The sequence below is a fragment of the Balaenoptera musculus genome, chromosome 3 (genome assembly GCF_009873245.2).
Source record: "Balaenoptera musculus isolate JJ_BM4_2016_0621 chromosome 3, mBalMus1.pri.v3, whole genome shotgun sequence".
In the NCBI taxonomy this organism is placed as follows: domain Eukaryota; kingdom Metazoa; phylum Chordata; class Mammalia; order Artiodactyla; family Balaenopteridae; genus Balaenoptera; species Balaenoptera musculus.
Window position 1 is genome coordinate 148,980,813 of NC_045787.1, and position 22,288 is coordinate 149,003,100.

The 22,288-nt window shown below is 48.7% G+C and overlaps 1 protein-coding gene across 3 annotated transcripts in view; it reads left to right on the forward strand.

Annotated features, from left to right (window-relative positions):
- Positions 1-719: 719 nt before the first annotated feature.
- CPLX2 (complexin 2) overlaps positions 720-22,288 on the forward strand; it is an 84,333-nt gene continuing 62,764 nt past the window's right edge. The window contains exons 1-3 of one of the 3 annotated variants that reach the window (XM_036849353.1): positions 720-965; positions 9,709-9,806; positions 12,138-12,203. The gene's annotated coding sequence lies outside the window, so the exon portion shown is untranslated. The remainder of the gene's footprint in view (positions 966-9,708; positions 9,807-12,137; positions 12,204-22,288) is intronic. The other 2 variants (XM_036849352.1, XM_036849357.1) reach the window with 2 other exon arrangements.

A 22,288-nucleotide genomic window follows, 5' to 3' on the forward strand; every position in this document is an offset into this window, starting at 1 on the left:
AAGATAAAACATGGAACCAGTTTTTATGAGCCTGGTAGCAGAGGATATAGACACGTAAGTAATTACAAAACAATGTGACAAGTAGTCTAGTAAAGGAATTTAGAGGCTGAGGGAGCTTAGAAAAGAGAGTGATTGTGCCTTAGGGATTAGGGAAATTTCCATTGAAAATGAAGACACATTTGCTTGCAAATAAAGCATAAGTAGTAAGGGGGAAGAATGTTCCAGCCCAAAGAGCAGCAGGTGCTAAGGCACTGGGATGAGCCTGTTCAGAAGCAGTGGTCATCTGTCCTGATGGGGACACAGTTGGAGAGGAGGCCCTGGGTCTTCCTGGTAAAGGATCTTTAAACGGCACACCAAAGAGCTTGCATTTTATTATAGATACACGGTATATATGGAAGGTTTAGAAAGCTCTCTCTAGGGAATGATAGATGATGGACTGGAGTTAGGTACTAGAGTCAGTTGGACCACTGAGTGGAGTTTGCAACAGAGCAGGTACAAGATCTGCATTTGGTCACTGGTCACAGAAATGGAGAGGGAGGGAGAGATATTTCCAAGGCAGGATGCCCTTTGTCCCTTAAGTAACAGGACCCTGTTAGTCTCCAAACTTCAGGGCAGAAACGACTGTATGGGGAACTCCCCCGTGCCTCCCTCTTGGTTTCAGACACCTCTGCTGGCGCCCTCTCTCGTCCCCGTCGCCAGCCCCCGCCCCCTTTCTCAGGAAGCGTGGGTCTCCCTGGGAGCGGGTCTGCCCTTGGGGAAGGCCTCTCGGCTCTGTGCCCTGCAGCCCGACTGACATTCGGAGCGGATCGAAGAGGGGCTCGGCGGCCCCGGCGTGCACTTGTGCTAGCCCGGGCACGAGGGAGCGCCTCTGCGGAGGAGCCCAGGAAGTGGGGGAGGGAGAGACGCGCCAGAACCTCGGTCCCGGGCGCCGTGGTCGGCCGCGGAGGAGCTGCAGCCTCCAACAGGTTCGTAGAACGCGCGCTCGCTCTCTGTCGCTGAGCCGCCACCTCCTCCGCTGGAGCAGGTTCGCCGGAGGGACCCTAGCCATAGGCCCCGCGCTGCGGAGCTCCCTGAGGGCGGCTTCCTCCGCCCTCCTTCCTTCTCCCAGTAGCTCTCAGCTGCCGCCGGCCCTTCCGGGGCGAGGAGGAGGGAACCCCAGGCTCCATGTCGCTTCAGCACCACCTCAGGGACAGCTCCCGCTCCCGGCGTGGTACCCTCCCCGGGTCAGCACTTGCACAGGCGGACAGCGGCCGCCCGGGCGGCTCGTCTCCTCTTTCGGTTCTGGTTCAGTACCGCGGCGGCGGGGGACAGTCCCTGGGCCCCTCCGGCTCCGCTCTCCGCGTCAGCACCGCGGCGGCGGACAGGTCTTTCCGGGCTCCAGCTTCCCAGCGAGCCGCGAACAAAGACAAGGGGCCGCAGCCTCCCGCGCTCCCTGGGAGTGGGTGGTTGACTCGATGGGGGGATTTCGACTTCCCCCAGAGCAGTGTCAGGGGCGAGCTGGGGAGGAGGGGCCTAGTCACATTGGCGCGTCTCTGGCTTAGGTCTGCAGTTCACCGAGGCCTGGCCGTGCAATGGCGGGTCCCAGCTGGAAGTCGGAAAGAGGGTGGGAGGGGAGACAGGCGCGGAAGGGTCCCGGGCTGCAGTTGGGCAGGCTAGGCCCAGGCTAGGAGGAAGGAGTGCGCCGCCCCCTTTTTCCTCCAAGCCCCCACCCCTAGCTCAGGACCACGGACTCCCTTCGGAGAACCTAACGCAGATGCGTGAGGCTGGAAGCTGCGATCACTGACTCTGGCTGTCCCCGGAACATCCCTAGAAAGTGTGAGCCTGAGTTTCCGTGGGGGGAGGGGGCCGAGAAACCGCGGGGAAGCCTCACGAAGCCTCACGGCAGCTACATACTCCCCCTCCCTCCTGCCTAGGGTTCCGCCCCCACCTCCAGAGTGAAGCCCGCAAGGAAGGAAGGGAGAAGGAGGGGACCTGGGCAACAGGTTGTGAACACGGCTTGGCTCTGGGAGGCTGCAAGTAGCAAGAAAAAAGGTTGAGAAGCTGGGAGGTTCCCGAATAGGGAGGCCAGTTCAGAGGCAGGAGACCAAACGTGGAAAGAGGAAACGTTTTCTCTGCTAGCTGAAGCTGGGAGGGCCCTTGAATCACGTGATCCTCTCGCTCACTGATAGTCTCACCGGGAGATGGGAAGACTGAGCTTAAGGGGCAGAGGTAATTTGCCCAAGGTCACTCAGCAATTTAGTAGCAGAATTGAGCCTAAAGTTCAGGCTCCCAAAATCCTGGACCTGTTATGTTAAGACTCGTAGATGAGTCTTAAAAATCCCAGATGCGCAGAGAAGTAGTTTCAGTTCTGAGTCCAAATCTCAGCTCTGTCACTTACTGGCGTGTGACCTTGGGAGAGTGACCTTCTGAGAAGACAGGTTAATAGTATCCCCTTGTAGTGAGGATTTAACTAAATACCTATATAATGCAATTAGGGTAGTGCCTGGCAAATAGTAAGTGCTCAAAAATAATAGCTACCGTTCCTGTTATTATTCTCTCTGTAAACATGTTCTGAGGACTCTTATGTGCACTGGCTATGAACTGGGGAGATAGAGAGGTGTCCTGAAAAGGACACAGACCAGCACAGGAAGCAGAAAAGAAAACAACTGCAATATGATGTGATATGTGCTATAATCAAGGTGAGTATACAAGGCTGTGAGATCACAGAGGCAGGAGTGATGAACTGTGAGGGAAGGAGGAATACTACCTTGGACAGATGGAACAGTGTGTAAAGGCCTAGAAGTGTGAAATCACAGGCACCAGGGTGGTATCACTGTGCCAGAGGGTCCTCAGGATGGGGACTGTGAAATGAGAGTGGAGAGAAAGCTGGAGTCAGTCTCCAAAGGGCCTTTTGTGATGAAATATTTCAAACACATTTTTTAAAATAGAAAGAATAATATAATAAACCCCCACGTACCCATCACTCAGCTTCAACAGTTGGCCAGTTTTGTTTCATCTATACCCACACCCACTCTCATCACACATACACGTACACACACACACACAGACTTATTTTGAAGCAAACCCAAGCCATCGTATCATTTCATGCAAAAGGATTTTTAACATCAATAACAACCTCTGCCATTCGAATGCCATTCCACCTTGGAAGTCACTAACTCAAATCATGACTTTCTCTCTTCAGTATGTTCTGAACATTCCTGTCCTTAGCAGAAGGTTTTGAGAGAGGCCACACTATGGTGATATGCCACATGCATTAGAGAAACTATTTCAGAAAAAGCAATGGGTACGTCAATCCTCAACAGATTTTACCAAGCCAGAATGATTTCCACTACTTACACTGTGGTTACAGGCCAATGACTAGTGGCAAGGCTAATCAAAAGACAAATTGAGCCCCATAAAGAAAAAGAAAAGTAATCTGAATCATAAGCTCATGAATATAGAAAGTGTGAAGTCATGGAAATCGTTGATTTGGAAATCATCCAACCCAACAGCTACAGTTTACAGATGACGAAGATAAGGGTCAGAGATGGGGAGGAATGTATCCAAATTTCCATAGGACCGAGACAGAGCCAAGACTTTGAACTTCTAATCAACTGTTCTATTCAGGTCACCATTTTGCCGGGAAGATTAAATGTTAGACTTTCTCAGCCCCTACACTTGGGATGCCATTTCCTTCCCCATCTCAAAGAAGCTGGAAGGAAGAGGCAAAAGTGGGGCAGGAAGGGTCCTTCCTGGTTCTCAAGAGGATGACGATGTGTGGCAGTTGGTCTCTGAGGTACCCTGACAAATTTCCCTCCTATATCCTTTTGGAGAAAGTTGAGGATGGTGGTACCTCTATTCTGGCTGCTGCACATTAGCAATGGCTCTGCAGTCAGGTACCCAGACCTTGTTTCTGTGCATTTTTGTCCATCCTGCTTGCTTTAACCAGAAGCACGTGAAGCCTTTCTTTTCCCATTTGCCCTGAATTTGGCTGCACGTCCTTCTAGGCTACAGACGGCCACTCCTTTGAGGTGTTAAATGAGGCCCAGGCCCTGGCAGGACTCAGAGCTCTCGTGCCTTCCTGGAGCATCACGTATCTCCTGTTACTAATGAAATGTGACGGCCGTGACGGGTGTGTGTGCTCCCATTGGGCTCTGGGCACTTCTCAAGTCAGCATTCTTGCTTTTCAGGGATATCCCTGCCTGCAAAATGGTGAGGACAATATCTCACAAGTTTCCTTGAGTCTTAGGGGGACAAATTAAAACGTGTGTAAGAAGTTCTAAGCATCCCTGATAAAGCGAAGTCAGTAGAGAATAGTCAATAAATTTGCCTTATTTCTGAGAGTATGATTGCAGGTAAGACATAGGAAGGTGATAAAGGTAGTGAATTTCAGCTTGTGAAATTATCTCGTCTTTTAACCTGAGATGAGACCAATTTTGATAACTTATATTATATTATCTGGGCCTAGTCGAATTGTAGGATCCCAAAGGGACCTTGGAGAGCATCTAATCTTCCTTCAACACATACTCATTGAGTGGCTATGTCAGGTACTGTTCCAGGTGCTGAACAAGACACCCCAGACCCCTGCTCTCATGGGGTTTACAGACTTGCAGTAGACACAGTCATTAACAACAATTAAAAGGTAAATATGAAAACATTTAAGTAAACAAACAAACAATAGGAGAAGTCTGTCTGCAATGGTGACATGGAACTGAGGTCCAAATTACAAAAAGTCAGTCATGTGTGGATGTGGGGTGAAACATTCCAGGCAGAGGAAATAGCTTTGGCAGAGGCGCTATTGAGAGCCTGGACTGTCTGGGGACAGAGAGGAGGCCAGTGTGACTGGAGCAGAGTGAGTGAGAAGGAGAGTGGCAGCAGACGAGGGCAGGGAGAAGGCAGGGACCAGACCATGCAAAGCCTCCTAAATGCAATGGATTGTCACTGGATGGGTTAAGCAGGGGACTGGTATAAACTGGTTTGTTTTTAAAACTGCCGCTGGTTGCTGCATGGAGAGTGGATGATATGGGGATGCTGGGCTGGGCAAGAGGGGGTAGGAAGTGTGAGATGCAGCCTCTCCCACTGAGGTGTTCAGCATCCAGCAGAGAAGACAATACACAAACCAGAACAACAGTATTCCATGGGAAGGGCTGCTGTGGGGAGAGATGTGCAAGGCATTGTGGGAACCAAGAGACAAGAAGAATTCATTCAGCCTGGGGGGCACCAGGGAAGGCTTCCTGGAAGTGGGCAATGGCTGTTGAATTGTATCTAGAAAAGGAGATTAGTAGGGCTGGTGTCCGACACAGACAGAGAAGTAACATAGCAGCAGTGGAGCGCAAGGGGTGGGAACCGGGCTGCCTGTGTCCAAATCCCAGCCATACCACCTAGCAGCTGCGTGCACTTAAGCAAGTTATCTACCTCTCTGTGTCTCAATGTCCTCATCTTTAAAATGGAGATGTTGAGAATCACAACACATTTCAAGGTGTTTCTGTGAGGATTAAACAACTTAAAACCTGTGAAGCATTTAGACAGCGCCTGGCACTTAGAAAGCGACAAATGAGTGTTGGTTAAATAAAAATGGAGCAGAATGGGGGTGGGAGAGCAGGAAGCATGTGCTGAGGAAGGTAGACTAGAGTCCAGAGCTCAGGGGCCTTGAAGATCAGGCCAGAGATACCCATCTTGCCTTTTTTGCAACGAGGGGCCATCAAAGGCTCTTAAGCATGGGGATTAGGGGTAGTGAATAAGCTAAAACCCAAAGGCCCAGAGAGAATAAGGACCTACCCAGAGTCACACAGCCAGTTACTGGACACTGTCATCTGTCTCCCCTACAGATGCATTATTGTAGGAGGGCAAGGGCAGTATATATTTTGTTCCCCCATTGCAGCCTCGGGGTTAGAAGAAAGCCTAGGATATTCTCAGTAAATATTTATGGATGCATTGCTGAATCAATGACCAAATAAGTCAGGGAAAGTCAGAACCCTTGAATCCTCAAGAAGGTCAGTACATTTTGGACAGCGGAGAAACTGCTCTCAGGAAAATAGATCAAATTCCTGGAGATGTTGACTGGGGCCCTTCCAAACCCCAGCTTCTCCTGTGACAGAGACACTGCCGCCCACACTCCCCCAGGTGCCCCCTCAAGCAGCAGCAAGCATTGCTGCATAGGGTTCAGAAGTTAATCTTGGTAAAGTGCCTGGAAGATGAGAACTGTTCCCCTGACATTCAGCGTGGTAATTGCCAATGAGGAGAAAATGTATGTCTCTATTGGCAAGAGGCAGGACTTTGTGTTCCACAAAAACCAGCCATTAGAATTCCTGTCTCTGACTTGTCAGATAGCTGTGACAGCCGGGCGGGCAAGTAGGGTCTTGCAGTTCAAGCAGCAGATGACAAGAGACTCAGAGGCACTCAGATCCAGCTCTCACGTTGCTGACCGCCTACTCCGAGCCCGGCATGGGACCCGGCGCTTCTCCAAATTGGAGAGAATCCTAGCCCCAGCACTTCCAAGCTGGGTGGTCTTGGGCAAGTCCCTGCACTTCTCTGAGCTTCAAGTTCATCAGATATAAAATGGGGATAATACAGCCCGCCCGCCTGGGTCATTTTCTTTTGATTCTGACAATGTGGGGTTAGGGTTGTTACCTCATTTCACAAGTGTGGAAACTGAAGCTCAGGGTGTGGCTCATTGATTCCTCAATACTCACTGAGCACCTATGATGGGCCAATAACTATTGCAGGAGCTGGAGAGACAATGAAGAAAAAGATAGACAAGATACAGTCCGATCTCTTGCAGAGCTCACATTCTAGTGGGGAGACAGGAAACCAGCGAGTAAACAAATATAATTCCACCAAGTTATATAAGTGCTTGGAAGGAAATAAAAGAGGGAGTGTGCTAAGGAGGGTGGGGGCTGCTTACATAAGGCAGGCAGAGGAGACTTGAAGGAAGGGGCATTGAAGCTGACATCTGGATGGGGAGACACAGCTGGCCATGAAACAAATGTCCAGGCAGAAAGTGCAAAGGTCCTGGGGTAGGAATAAGCCTGACGAGGTCACAGAACAGAAACCTAGTAAGTGAGGGGGAGGGTGGTAGAGAAGAGGACAGAGAGGTTGACCAGGGCCAGAGCAGGCAGGGCCTTGAAGACTCGTTGAAGCAGAGGGGTGACAGAATCTATATTCTGAGTCACTTCCCTCCATCACCCCACCTGTAAGGGACCTGATGTGGCAAAGCCCGCATCAGAGTGGTCTCCTGGACCCCTTCAGGCCCACAGTCCCTGCTGCCATCTCCAGAGAAGGTCAGCCAAAGGGCAAGCAAAGTGATGGATTCCCCCGCTGGGAAATAAATCCATCAGCTGGCTGGCTGTCGGGGGGGCACCACAGTGCCTCGCAGGCAGCATCCTAATGCCATGAGGCAGGAGAGGGAGGGAGAAGATACAGGGCCCGCCTGGGCTGGAGTGAGGCAGGTGGGAGAGGCACCGGCCTCAGGTGCAAAATGTAAGGGAATGCTAAGAAACTCAGTCATCAAGACAAATAACATCTTGTGCAATATTTTTAATAAAACTAATGCAAAAAATCCATGATGAATAAAATACAAAATATTTTCAAATAAAGACAAGATTCCGAAAGAGTCAGGTTGAGGGGTGAGTCATTCGTGTGCAGGATCTAATACCGATCCTGAGATTTTCACTCCCCTGCAGGGACACTTCCTCGGCCAGGGCCCCGTTCCCACTGGGAGCCAGCACCCAGAGCTGGTCTGTTCATGATGAACTGAAAGAAACACTTCTTAGCAGGGGGCCTCAGAGATCATTGCTAGCCTCATTTGTGGAGCCAGAAGCCCAAGCAAGGACCACACAGCTAGGAGGCAATGCTAGGCCTGCAACCCCAGGGCACTACATAATGTCAAGCAGTTCAAACCCACGCCTTGTATGTGGTGGGACCCTGAGAAAGGCACATTGCCTCTCAAGCCTCCGGTTCCCCATCTGTGACCCTGGGGCCAATAAGACCTGGTCCCCAGGATTCAATAAGATAATATTTAAAGTCCTCTAGGATCTAGCTACTCAAAGTGTGGTCCACAGACCAGAAAAGTCAGCATCTCCTGGGAGCTTGTTAGAAAGGGAGAATGGCAGCTGCTTCCCAGACCCACTGAATCAGAATCTGCATTTTAACAAGACACCCAGGCGATTGGCATGCCCCTGAAAGCCTGAGAAGGTGGTCAATTCTTGGCACATGGAAGGTGCTCAGTAAATGATACGGCTGCTCCTCTACCCACCAAAACCTGAGTAGATCCTGACTTCAGGCAAGAGGAAAATCCCAAGATGGAGAGAAGAGATCCTGATGTGGTCACCTCGTTAAATTTTAAACGGTCAAGTTGTGAAGCCAGGGAGTCTGGCTCAGCTCCTTCCGTACATAACCACGTTGGCCCTCCATTTATCTGGAAAATGGGAATAATAACAGCAAGGATCTTAATGACTGTTGTGAAGATACAATTATCGTCGTGCTGAAGATCAGCACAATGCTTGGCACACAGTAGGTGCTCACTAAATGCTTGCTCTTGTTGCTGGTGGTGGGAGGGGGAGGAAAGTGGGGTTCAGTATGTCATCACTGCGCACAGCTCATGTGATGAAATAGGTAACAATTGTATAGCTCTTTGCCATTTACAAAGTACTTTCATTCATACCATTTCACCTGACTCTCAACCCTTTGGGTGAGATAGCATGAGATTTATTTACTTTACAGAGGAAAATAATCTAGGCTCAGAAATGTGCGGTGACTTGTCCAAGTAAACCAGGATTTAAATCCCTGGAGTCTAACGCTAAAATCCATGCCAGCAACAGAGCATCCAACCAATAACCATGGAAAAGGTTAAAAACTAGAGTAACTGGAATAAGACAATATTAGACTCTAGAGATGGTGTTGTCCAATCTCCTTATTTTACCAGGGGGAAAACTAAGGCCCGGGGAAGGGAAGAGCCTTGACCAAGTTCACTCCAACAGAGCACCAGCCCTGGGGTCAGAACCCAGCTCACAAGGTTCCCAGTCCAGGGTCCTGTCCAATATCCAGACCTACGTCCCTCATCTGATAGGCCTGCCTCCACCTGATCAACCCAAGGGTGCCGGCGGCCAGGGGTGCAGGGCTAGTTCCCTGGGCAGGTCTAGTGGACAGGCGGTGTCCCAGCTCCTCCTTCCACTCCAGCCCAATCAGAGGACGAGAGTGCAGAGGCTGGAGTTGCCAAGGTGAAGCCTGCAAGGTTGCTAGGACAGAGTTTGGGAGCAGTCAGGTGGCAGAGGAGGGCTCAGCTGGGGCTGGTGCTGGGCCAGAGACCGAGACCTGACATTGCTCTTCTTGGAGCTGGGGGAGGACCTCTAACTCTACAGGGTGGGTCAGCCAACGGCAGGATTGACTCTCACAGACAACCCCTCATCCCTACCCTCGAAACACCACCCAAGCCAGGAGGCCAGGTCGCTTCTCCCTTTATCCTGCACCTCATCAAACACAAGCCCTGCTGCTTACTCCTCCCATGCCCCTTAACCCCGTCAACTCTGGCTCCAGAAGGAGCTCTCTAGAGCACAATGCCAAGCCCTGCAGTGACCTCCATCACCCTTGGGGTGAAGCCCACACCCTGCTAAATTTAGACCCTGAAACTGGTCCCAACAAACACCCAGCCTCATCTTTCTCCCCAAGGCTCTGGCCAAACCTAATGCTCCAAGTGCCTGGGTAGACCGTGCTCACTCCATGCCTTTGCAGATGCTGTTCCCTCTGCCTGGGAGACCGTCCTGCTCCACTGTCCTCTAAGCCTCAGCTCCAGACTCACCCTGTCAGAGAAGCCCACCCTGCTGCTTCAGGTGGGTGTCACATCATATTTCAACTATCCACTTTCCTGTTTGCGTCCCCATGAGGCTAAGAGGTTTTTACCTCTCACTCCTAGAGTTAACCCATGTTCCAACTGTGCCAAATCAAGACTTCTCTGAGCCACCGTGCCCTCCTCTGTGTGATGGAGATTATGACCCTGGCCTTGCCAGGCTGATGGAATATTAGAGATTTGGGATGTGAAGAGCTTACACAACACAAGTACACTGAAACTGCTGTCACTGTGCTGTTGTTTACGTCAATACCACTAACACCAGCACAGAGGGCTCACTCGTAAACGTATGCCACATGGGTCCCTCACCTGCTCAGTGACAATAATCACCATGGCTTGAAAGGGCTCTAGAAAGAGCAAAGCCCCATTCAAGTGTAAGTCGTAATAATTCTGATAGTTAACACTCTTGATTCCCACAAGCCCCTAGACCTGTGTCATTCCAACACGCTCATTCACTGAACAAAATTTATTAAGTACCTACTACGTGCCAGGCAACATGCTAGCTCTTTGGGACTCAGCAGTAGGTAGACACGAAATACTTAATTGCAACATCTACCTTTCTTTCTTTGCCTTTTTTTTTTTATTGAAGTAGAGTTGATTTACAATGTTGTGTTAATTTCTGCTGTACAGCAAAGTGACTCAGTTATACACATATATACATTCCTTTTTATATTCTCTTCCATTATGGTTTATCCCAGGAGATTGGATAGAGTTCCCTGTGCTCTACAGTAGGACCTTGTTGTTTATCCATTCTAAATGAAAGAGTTTGCATCTACTAACCCCAAACTGCCAGTAAAGGTCAGCCTCCTGACTCAGCATGCGGGCCCTTGCCTGAGCCCAGGGAGGCTGCCATTTGCTCAGAGACGTTCCTGGTAGCCAGAAGTCTCCACCTGCGTACCCTCTTCCTCCCCACCTCCCCCCCCGTTGCCAGTCTGGAAACAGTAACTCTGCCCTGTTTCCAATCCAGTTGCTAGCTTTAAATTCAAACACTGTCAGCTCCCTCAGAGCAGGGAGCACGCCTGCCCTTTTCACTGCTGTGTCACCAGCATTTAGAACATGGCCTGGCACAGTCACTCAGCCTCTTATGTACTCATTCATTCACTCACTCAACAGATATTTATCAAGTCCTGCTAAGTGCCAGACTCCGGGGAACCAGCGGTGCAGCCCTGCCTCACCGAGCTCCTATCTTAGTAGAGGGATTGGGGGGCGGAGGAGATTGCGTTACGAGGTGAAGCGGAGCGGTTGAGACCGAGGGGTTAGGTGCTGTGTCACCCAGGGTGGTCCCAGAAGACCATCAGTAATGTAAAGGGCCTTGAGTCAGCTGATCTGTTGGAATCCCTGACCTGGGGCGAAGCCCTAGCCCCCACCTCCATTGACGAGATCAGGATCTCCACCTCGTGAGTCACCGTGAGCAAGACCGTGGTCATGGAAGGAAGAGAAAGCATTCGCGGCGGAGGTGACAGGTGGTGCTCAGGTCCCTGCAGTTGCTGAGGCCTTGGCGTCCAGCCAGGAGGGGAGCTGACTGCAGCAGGGCAGGAAGAGTGGGGCTGTGGGTGCTCGTCTGGCTCCACACTCGCCCCCGTGGGAAACTGAGCGGATCATTTCCCCTCTCGGCACTTGTGTTCTCATCTATAAAATGCGCGTGAGACATTGACCTCATTCTTCCTAACTGTGTGAAAGCAAATGTAGCAAATTTGTCGAGCACTGCTCGGTCGACCAATATTTACTGGGTGCCCATTGCCTTTTTGGGAATGCTTGGTGCCTCCCAGGAGGAAGCAGAGGACGGTAACTAGGATTTGAGAGGCTACCATATAATAGAAATCTTCACAGACATTATCTTATTTTACACCACCACCAGTAATAATAACGCGCACTTAGATGGCACTTCATTATGAGGCTGGTGCTATTAGTAGCCCCATTTTATACAGGAGGAAATTGAGGCTCAGAGAAATGTAATGGATTTCCCCAAAACAAGAATTCAAACCCAGATAGGACTGACAGTAAATCCCATCCATTGACACCAGTCAGAGATCACAGTTAAGCCAGAAAACAGTGTGGTCAGTGGTACCATAGAAGCATTGCCTGAACCAGTGACCAAGATTGGCAACTGCTGTCAGGAGTAGGCGAGGTGGGCCCAGGGGTTGGGTCTCATGCCAAGCAGGGCCCCATCCTGCCCAGCCCTTTGCTGCAATCCAGAGGATCAGTGTGGCCTCAACAGAGTCGAGGGCATGCCCTCAGGGGGTCTGGGGTTCAGGAAGCCACTCCCCCCGCAGCTCTCTCCCCTCAGCCCTTAACACCCTCTCTCCTCCCCCAGGAAGTTGTGCGTCTCTGGCATGCTACCTGCTCTGCTCCCCCATCAGAGCTCGGCCAGGAAGCAAAGGTAAGGGTACCACCCAGGGTCACACCCATGGGCGGTGTTCAGAGTGCCCCTCACTCCTGGTGCAGGGGGCCATGATATCACTTCCCCTTTGCAGTCGCCAAGAGCACTCCTAAGTGGGAATGAGAGGGGTCAGTCTGGCAGCTTGTTAGAACGGAGTCAGCTTGTGTTACAACAGAGAAACCCTTCCCTGTGCGTGCTACCTTATTCAGTCATGCTCCCCAAAAGACCTGAGGGATGGATCCCCAGTTTACTGATGAGGAAACTGAAGCACAGAGAGGGGAAACAACTTGCCCGAAGACGTACAGCTGGAAGGTGGCTAAGCCTGAATTCCAAACCACTTTTTTTTGTCTCTATCCCCAAGTGGTCTACACACCTTGTAGGTGGTTGGTATTTGTTCGATGAACGAATGAGTGAATTAATGAATTGCCCAAGATCAATGGCAGGGCAGAGCAGGGCTGGAAGCTCGCTCTCCTCTCGTTCCCAGTTCCTATGCTTTTCTGCTGAGCTGTGGCTTTCTGCGTTGATGAGCTCAACGTTCTCTCCTGCACCCCTACCCCAGGATCTCAAGCATCTCATGTGTGATGTTCATTACCCCCCAACCCCGCTGCAGACAAAAAGATGAAAGGTGGACCAGTCAGCCTTGGTTACTCTTCTAGGTGGCCCCCAAGCTTGGATCACACCCAGCATCCCTTCATCCAGCCACATCGCCTCTTCCCCACCACCCACTACCAGTAATCCAACGTGCATAGTTGTAAACTTGTTTCTTTAAATAAACAGTCTTGAGTTTCATACCAAATAGTCTTTTAAGAGGAGGAACGTCTCCAGGCCACCTCGTATTTAGCATACAGTGAGCCACATATTTGCACAGAGAGAGTGTGTGTGGATATAGAGATCGCCCGATCGCTATAGATATCGTTGCTCATCCAGATGGGAGCTATTTATGATGCTGAGTCACTCGCAGAGAATGCCACTGAGGGATTCCAGGCTGGGCTCAGAGCCCCAGCATCACAGACCTCATGGCTCTTTGCCTCGTCCTCACTGTTCACAAATAAGAGAGACAGAGAGAGAGAGTGGTCTCCCATCACAGTGCAGGGACAGAAGGAGATATTTTGGCCACAGTATATGAAGACTTTCTCATAATCAGTTCCTATTTCAAGCCATTGTCCTTCATCCAGAACACCACATGCTTTAAGCTCATCTAGTCCAATTTCTTCATTGTATAGGAGCAAAAACTGAGACCCAGAGAGGGAAGGAAGTTGCTTAGTGTCACACACAAGTCAGTAGCAGATCTGGTCCCAGAGCTCAAATTTTCTGATTGCTATCTGGGGCTCTCTCCCAACCCCCAGCAACCTTCTTTAGTTTCTCTCCAGTGTCGTGCCATGTCAGCCCCTCAGGAGCTTCTGTTCCCTGTAGACTCGGAGCTGTCCCTGAGCACTACCTTCCCTGGGCTCCTCTAGGAGCGGAGCGGAGTCTGGCTTGTTCGGGTATCCCCCATGCTTAATGCAGGACCTGCACACACTAGGTTCTCAAAGCTTGTGCACTGGGTGTTATATAAAGCCAAACACAGTACCAATTCCTGGGGAACCCTAGTTCTCCATTTGAAAAAGCACCCATTTATCTCCACCCTCTCTTTCTTTTCTCTAAGCCAGTTCTCTATCCATGCAAAAATAGACTCCCTCCCACTCACCACCCATCTCTGCCCAATTCTATAATGAATCGATTTTATTAACAGGCTTTGGGATGGAAACTTAACAAAGGCTTTTTGTGAAAGTCACCCTTTATCTCTGTATATAGTTCACTTCTCAAAGAATTCTGCTTAACTGGTCAAATGGGATTTCGCCTTACATAAAATATTCATTAATCTACTCTTTCCCTCCCTATAGAATGTGTTTGTTAAAGTGATCTCTATCCATTATTATGGATAGAGATATGGATATTATTATCCATCTTTATCCGTTATTATGGTGATCTCTATCCATTATTATGGATTCTATTCAGTTGTTCTAAGAGACAGTGAGATGAGATGGAAGGGGCCTGGGCTTTGGAATTAGGACTGGGTTACATCCTAGCTGACCTCTTAATGGTTCTGCATCCACAGTGATTGCTGTGAGAATTGAATGATATAATGTCTGTAAGGTATCTTGCACATATAAGTGCTCAATATACGTTTGTGAATGAATGAATTACTCAGGACCCTTATGGCTTATCATATCCTGAAGGGTGAGAGACCAACTAATGCTGCAGTCTGAAGTCTTGAAGTCAGAGAAGTTCAGGAGAGTAGTTTGAGAAGTCTTGTGAAACAGACCCCAGGGAGTAAGCTGCTGTCGCCAAGCCAGAAAGGGATGCTCTTTCTCTGGTCCCTTGTGGAAGGGATTCCCTCAGCTCGAGGAAAATTTGAGTGTTAAATCTAGGTGCAAAATAGAAAACCCCTTGAGAATAAATGTTGTGCCTTAAGTATCAGATTCTAACTTTACCCAAACCAGAGCCTGGCTCAGGGTAGTAAGGAATAGACAAAGAGATATGCAGTAAGTATGCATTGAGTTGGGTTGAGTTGAGCTGAGTAGAATTGACTTGTTGACTTGACTTGAATTAACTTGAGGTGTTTTGAGTTCGCTAATGGTCCCAACTCTAGGGTCTACCAAGGGAGAAGCTTCCTAGAACTCGAGCTTAAATTAGACCTGGTCCCACAGCACAGGGGAGACCCTCGTGGTGTTCTGGGGACATTCAGAGCCTTCCAAAGATGAAGGCTTCTCAGAGAGGACCAGGACCATAGCTAAGACTGAGAGAAAAGGGTAGCAGTCTTGGCTTGGTCAGGGGGCACCACAAGGCTGAATGTCCTTTTAGAATCTTTAAAACTTATTGGAACTCTGTGGGGATCTTTCCATATTTTTAGGACAACAGATTCTTCTCTTCCTGGTGAACAAAGGACCTTTGGGGGTACCCACTTTGGTGGGAGATGGCCTCTAACTTTGAGGGAGTCAAATAAACTCCACCATGAGGGGAGAAGGCAGGCAGAGGCCAGGAGTTAGGCAGAGCCCCATACTGCAGGTGCTAGCACCGTCATAAACTGGTCCTCCTGTTGGAGTGAGGGCTTAGGAATCTGAGTGAGGTATGATTCTAACTCTAGACTTTCATCAGGTAGTGGTTGCTAAAGGGAACAGTGATCCAGGAACCATAGTGGGGAATCAGACAAGACCTGTGACATCACAATACTGAGGTCAGTCAGCACCACTGGGGCTCACTTTGCTGGCTCCATCTCAGTCACTGCCCATTACAGGATACAACCAGGCATTCGAGAGAAAAAAGAACGGAGGGTTTAAATGAGATTCAGGTGAGCAGTGGCTGCTCAAACCTTTATTGTATTCAGCTGTGTCTGTGTGTATCCATCTCCCACACTAGCTTGGGAACCCATCAGAGGCACTACATCTATTCTTCTCAGTCCTCCCTGTGCCAAAAACTCTGGGTACAGGTTAGACATCAGTGTTCAGTGAATGAATAATTAGGTCAGAGTAAGGCTTACAATGCCAGTGGAAGATTTCAAGAGGGAAAGATGGAAAATTTCAAGATTTCAAGATGGCAAAAGTCCAAAGTCAGGATGTCTAGCCAGAAAAGATAGCATAGATTCAAAAGTTGCCCCTCAGCAGGGTGGCTTACAGGAAAAATTGGACTAAATGGAGTCAAGACAGGGTGGTGGAGTGCAGGCTTAAAATAATGTTCCCCAGAGCCCCAGACTTCTGAGACAGGCTGTCAGGGGCCATCATAGGATGAGTGTGAGCAAGAGAAGTTCCCCCAAAACAATCCCATTTAAATTTAAAAGTTGCAATTTTATCTCTTTTATATATTGGATTTCCACACACATTTTCATTTTTAAAGACATCTTTGGATTGAAAAAATGCATTTGGGAAGCACTAGTGTTGAAATAGCCTAGGCATCTGGAGTTAGGCTGTCTGCATTCAAATCTCAGCCCCAAGCCTTTCCACCTATGGGACTTCAGGAAGGGACCCCTTTAAACCTCCACATTCTTATCTATAAACCATCCTTCCAGCGATGTGTGAACATTAACTAAGATGCTACAGTATTTCCCAAAGGCTGGCATGTGTGTGATTGATGGTGTGCACAATGGTTTTAGGTGGTATATGGATGAACATCTATTATTTTAATAGCTCACAATTGATGCATGTTAGAAAAACATAAGCATCACATTAGACTCCATGATTTATGGAAATAATACAGCATTTCCTTTTAAAATAAAATTCTGTGCTTTTTGAAAGGCAAATTGATTTAAAGAAAAACACTAAGTAAATGAATAGTACTAATACAGCAGAAATCATGACGGTGGTACATGAATGACTGAAATGCGGGAAAAATTGAGATAACCTATAGGAGACACCTCTCACAGTGTCTGTCATTTAGGAAGGGCCCAAAAAGTTTCGTTCTTGTACCCTTCTCTCCATTTTAACTTGCTGGGATGGCTGAGCCTAGAATCAAGCTCATCCACTGGGGCAAAGTAGATGCCCAGACCTGGTCAGTCTGGAATACAGTGTGTGGTGGGCATGGGGCAGGCAGCAGTGGTCAATTTGGAGCAGACAGCAGTGGTCAAGTCCAGGAGGGGAGCAGTGGTCAGGTCCTGGCAGCCAGCTGGCCACAGGATCTTGAAGCAAGCAGAGACTGCTGAAGCATCATCCAGAGGCACCAACCATGAGTGGTCTGTGAGATCACTTGAAGAGTTATTCAGGAACAAGTCAAATACCACTGGGAGAGAGTTACTTCCTTTTTCGGTTGATTCCATCAAGGAGAAAGTCTCAGTTGGAGGTTAGCATCTCCCTGAGGCCTCTCTAACACTTGCTGATCTTCCTTTTCAACACAGAAGCCCAGCCTTCAGTTGGCAAGAGTATCTAGCTAAAAATGAATGACAATGTTGTATTTTCCATGTATTTATTTTTACCATTACCTTCCATGTATAGAACACGATACAGGTGTTCTGTTCATGAGAATGATCTCATGTTCCCTTTTCAAATATATGTACTAAAGGTTAAAAAGTGAGTGTGTTACTTCTGTTCAGCATAAAGTGAATAATAGTACAAGCAGGATATATACATAGAAACAGATAAAGGTGGTCCTTGACCAAGAGGAAATCCATCCTGGCAGAGGCACAGCTCTAGAGAGCCCATGCTGGGCCCACAAGCAGGATGTCTCCCGACTCAGTCACAAGCTTTGGGGCAAGTTTTGTCCTGGGGAGGGCAAACGAGGCCCCATCCTAAGCAGGAGTCAGATTGCTGGGCTCCCAGACCCTGAGTTCCCAGAATGAGCCGGAGGTCCAGGGACCGGGGCAGCGACAGGCCAGCAGTCAGTATAGTCAGGTCTGCCCCCAGAGGGTGGGTCTGGAAGGGATCCCAGGCCTCTGGTTTCCAGTGAGGCTGGGCCTGCAAAGGATGACCCAGTGGCTCTGGCAGAGAGGAAGGAAGGAACTGAGGATCAGGAACAGGCAAGGTCTGACTCCACAGAATCTGGTGTGAACCCAAACTAGTCACACCAGCCTTTGAGAGGGGCTGTGTATGAGTTAGGGTGTGTTGGTAGCAAGCAACAGAAACCAAATCTGCCCCACTCAAACAGAAGCAGGGGTTTTTAAAAGATTATCAGATAGCACCCAGAATCAAAAGGCAGGCTGGCGGTCAGGCTCAGAAAAAGAGAGGAACCAGAGCCGACCAGGAGTTTGGGAGCAGGAACTGAGGCCATTTTTTTTTCAAAGTTCCCCTTTGGGTTACATCAGCCACAACTGTTTTTTCGTCTTTGCCTCAGTCTTCTCGTGCTTCACAGCCCCAGGAGGAGCACCAGCTAGCCTGGCACGTGTCCTTTGTCCTCCTCTTGGCCAACAGAGAGCATGGAGGCTTCATTAGACTCCCTCCAAGTTTGAACACTGAGGAAGGGGTGTTTCCCAAAAAGAAAATCAAGGGGCTGTTACTAAAAGGAAGAGGAATGGATTCTGAGTAGCCAAAACCAGCAAATGTCTACTACAAGGAGCTGGGAAGGGGCAGGGAGGTGCAGGCTATGTGGTCCCCTGGGCCTGACTCTCTGGGATCATGACTAGGGCTTCCTTTCTCCCACCCTTGGCTGGACCAGGGTCCATCCCACTCTGGGGCCAGTAGTCAGCTGAGGCAGGGGCCTCTCATGCTTCCCACGAGGGGCTCCTGGATCCTCTCATGGTCTGCAGAAGGGAAGCGGCTGGACAAGCCTGGTCTGTGACTCTTCAGCCTTTTTGTAGCCGAAAAGGATCTGCTGGGCTGAGAAAATCTAATGAGAATTGCTCACTCAGGGGTTGCAAACCCAACTGTCTGCTGGCTGGCAGAGAGCAAATGCATGAAAGTAACTGAGGTGACCTGGAATATGCATGCCTGTCTAAAGGGGATGCCACTACCAGCTCCAGCCAATTGTTGCCATACAAGCACGTGGACCCACCCAGTGTTGATTAATATCCTGATTTTTTTAAGTGAAGCCCCAAATCCAGAATTTCATGAGATTCCTCATTTTTAAATATTGCTAACTACCAGAAAAACATTTTAAATATTGTGCTGACCAAACAGTATAAACCACCAGTTTGCGGCCATTGGACTAACTTCTATTCATCCACTACAACCCAACTAAGAAGTCACTTCTCAGCTGGGAAGCCTTCTGTGACTTGCCCCTCCCTCTACCTTGCTACCCTTTCTTGAGCCTCCTATAGACCCTTTGTTTTTTCCTGTCACAGTACTGACACTCTGCATGATAAAAATTCATTTGTTTTCATCTGCTGTCTCCTCAAGGATGAGGACACCCACCATGTCTTATGTCTCTTCCCAGCACAGTGCCCGACACATACAAGGTGCTGTGGCCCTGCTGAAAGGGGAGCTATGGGGACTGCATTTGTCAAGGTGGCTAGGTTTTTCAATGGTAGCAAATCACTCCTGAAATCTCTGTGGCTTAATAGAGCAAAGGCTTGTTTCTCTCTCATGTGAAGTCTGCTGTGGGAGTAACAACTCTCCAGGCAGCTTCCTTCCAAGCGGTGACTCAGAGATCCAGGCTAGCTCCATCATTAGGGAGCAGGGGAAGAGAGCCAGGGAGAACTCACATCCACTCTTGTATACCTCAGCCTAGAAGTGACATTCATTGGCTCTCTTCACAGCCATTGGCCAGAACTAGTCCCATGACCTGTCTCACTATAAGGGCCTGGAAATATGGGTGGAACACAACCAGGGCCCATCATTTACAGGAAACAGTGGAACTCTTACAGTCAGTGCATGGAAGTACCTCTTAATTTGTGACATCCAGAAAAGTAGGAAAGAAGTAGGGAGAGAATTTCATTAGTTGAGTTTTCTACATTTTCTCATTTTTTCTAAGCAGTAAAAACCCGGAAAAGAAAATCAAACTGATGGAAAAATAGGGGTCAAATGCTAATGAGCAAACCATTTAGAGTGAAATCACACTGGCTTTTTGGTATCTCATTGGAGATCCATGAGGGCCTGGGAATGATTGCAGCTGCTCAAAGGGTCTCTCTTCTGTGATTAAATGCCAATGCATTCAAGAATCCTGATCCTCGCTGTCACCCTTGGCCAGAAACTCAGCCAAGGTGAGTCAGTGGGCACCCCCAGAGGCTCAGAGACACACATCATGCCTTCTACAGGCTGGGCACAATGCAACCACAGATGTTTCCTTGGAATGGAATAACAAGATGGTAGACATGCTCTAGAAATAGGGCAAGCTTGGGAACCAGAAAGACCTGGGTTCAAATTCCAGCTCTTTCCTAATAAGTCAAACTCCTAGCAAGACTCTTCACTTCTCTGAACCTCAGTTTCATCATCTCTAAAATGGGGACCATAGCACCTTCCTCCCAGAACAGCTGTGCACAGTCTATGAGGTTACACGTGTAAGGGGCCTGGTGCTCAGTAGTACCTCAATTGACATCATTTCTTTTTCCCCACTGGGTTAGAGGGACTGAATCTAACCTCCCACCAATAGCACTCCTGAGTGCAGTCAGCCTGTTCCCATTTGCATGCCTCTGGTGACAAGAAGCTCACTATACACCAGCCCCCTGCCCACAACCCCCAAGCATCCTGCTCCATGTTTGAACCACTCCAGTGGTGTTTGTCATGAGAGGATATGATGTCCCTGGGGACTAGAGTTTGAGGGAAAGGTGCCTGGCCTAACTCCCCTCTCTGGATGACTTATCACTGCCTCGGCCCCCAGGAGCTATCTGGGGAAACTGAGTGTGGTGAGAATGAAGGCAGTGAGGGGTTCAGAGTAGGGGAATATGTGTCCATTTCCTGTTTACAGAGAGAGGACACAGAAACCCATCACATGGGAGACAGGATCCCAGAGAAGAAAATCTCTGGAAGACTGTCACAGGACCACGATGGGGATCCAGCCTGAGATGAAATGAGGGAAGCTGCAGGGAGCAAATAGGAGCTCAAAATAAGGGCTCCAAAATAATTTATTCTGCAGACATTCACTGTTTGCCCACAGTGCTAGGCCCCATGCTGAGCACCGGGGTCAGAGACATGAATCAGCCATTGGCCCTGATCTTGGGGGAGTGGGGCAGACATGCGATAATAATATTAAAACCATGTGGGGGTTGCTGAGATAAAGGGAAGTGTGGGGTGGGGACTGTGAGAGCTCAGAAGAAGGGTACCTAGCCCACCCTGGGATGGGGTGTTTAGGAAAGGATGAGGAGGTGGACAAAAATGGGGAGAAAGGATGCCAGGCAGAGGGCCAACATGGGCAAAGACACAAAGATGAGAACTACCCACTGTCCTTTACTACTTAAGGCAAAGAGTGATGATGGGATGGCCAGAGCAGGCAGCGGACCGCCTTGAATGACAGCCACAGAGCTGAGACCCTGCCCCTGACCAGGAGGGAGCCATTGAAAGGCGGGAGGCTTTGCAGAAAATTATTATTGAAATACAATTTACATTCATAAAAGTGGTCGTATCATATATTTACAGCTCAATAAATTTTCACAAAGTGAACATACCCCTGTAACCAACCAAGAAACAGAAACTTACCAGCATTACACAAAGCCCTTTTTGCTCCCCTTCCCAATCACCATCCTCCCAAAGGAACCACCATCTCGACTTCTAACCGTATTGATTAGTGGACTTGTTTTTGAACTTCATGTAAATGAAATCATGCAGTGTTTTTGTCTGACTTCTTTCAATCAGCATTATGGTTGAGATTCTCTCCTATTGTTGCATCATGTTGCATTCTTTCATGGTGTTCATTCTCATTGCTAAATTTTATTCCATTGTGCGTCTGTGCCAAAATCCATTCATCATTCTGGTGCTGATGGACACTGGGGATGTGTTCAGCTTGGGGCTCTTATGAAAAGTGCTACCATGAGGATTCCTGTACATGTCTTTGGATGAACATTTATATACATTTCTGTTGGGTTTATGCCAAGGAGTAGAATCAATGCATCATAGGGGATGCAGGTTCCCAGGGGAGAACAAATGTTTTTTCCAAAATGGTAGTCCCAATTTACACTCCTTACTATACTGTATGAAAGTTCCAGAAGCTCTATATCCTCACCAACATTTGACGTTTTCTGGCTTTTCCATTTTAACCATTCTGGTGATCATACATGGTTAAAATGGTGGATGTAATTTGCATTTCTCTGATGACTAGTGAGGTTGAATACCTTTTCATATGCTTACTGACCATTTGGACATGATCTTTCCTGAAGTATTTGTTCAAGTCCCTGGGAGGGGAGAGGCAACGTCTACATTTCATTTCAGAAAGTCATCTTGGGTGGCCAAGTGGGGCAACTGGGATTGTAGAAGTAGGTTCTCTGGAACCTCTGGCTAATACCAATGCCATCTCACTTGGGTTCTGGGCTTCCTCTACTTCCTCTGCCTCTTTAAATGCTCATAGTCTCCTTGAGAGGTCAAAACTGTTATCAACATCTCACAGATGAGGTAACTGGGCTTACAGAGGGGCATGACTTGCCCAAGATCTCACAGTGGTGGCCTCAGACCCTCAGTTCATTTCCTCATCAGTCTCAGACCAGAACAGGAAGCTGTGGGGAAAAAATAGAATGGAAAGAAACAGAAAAAAAG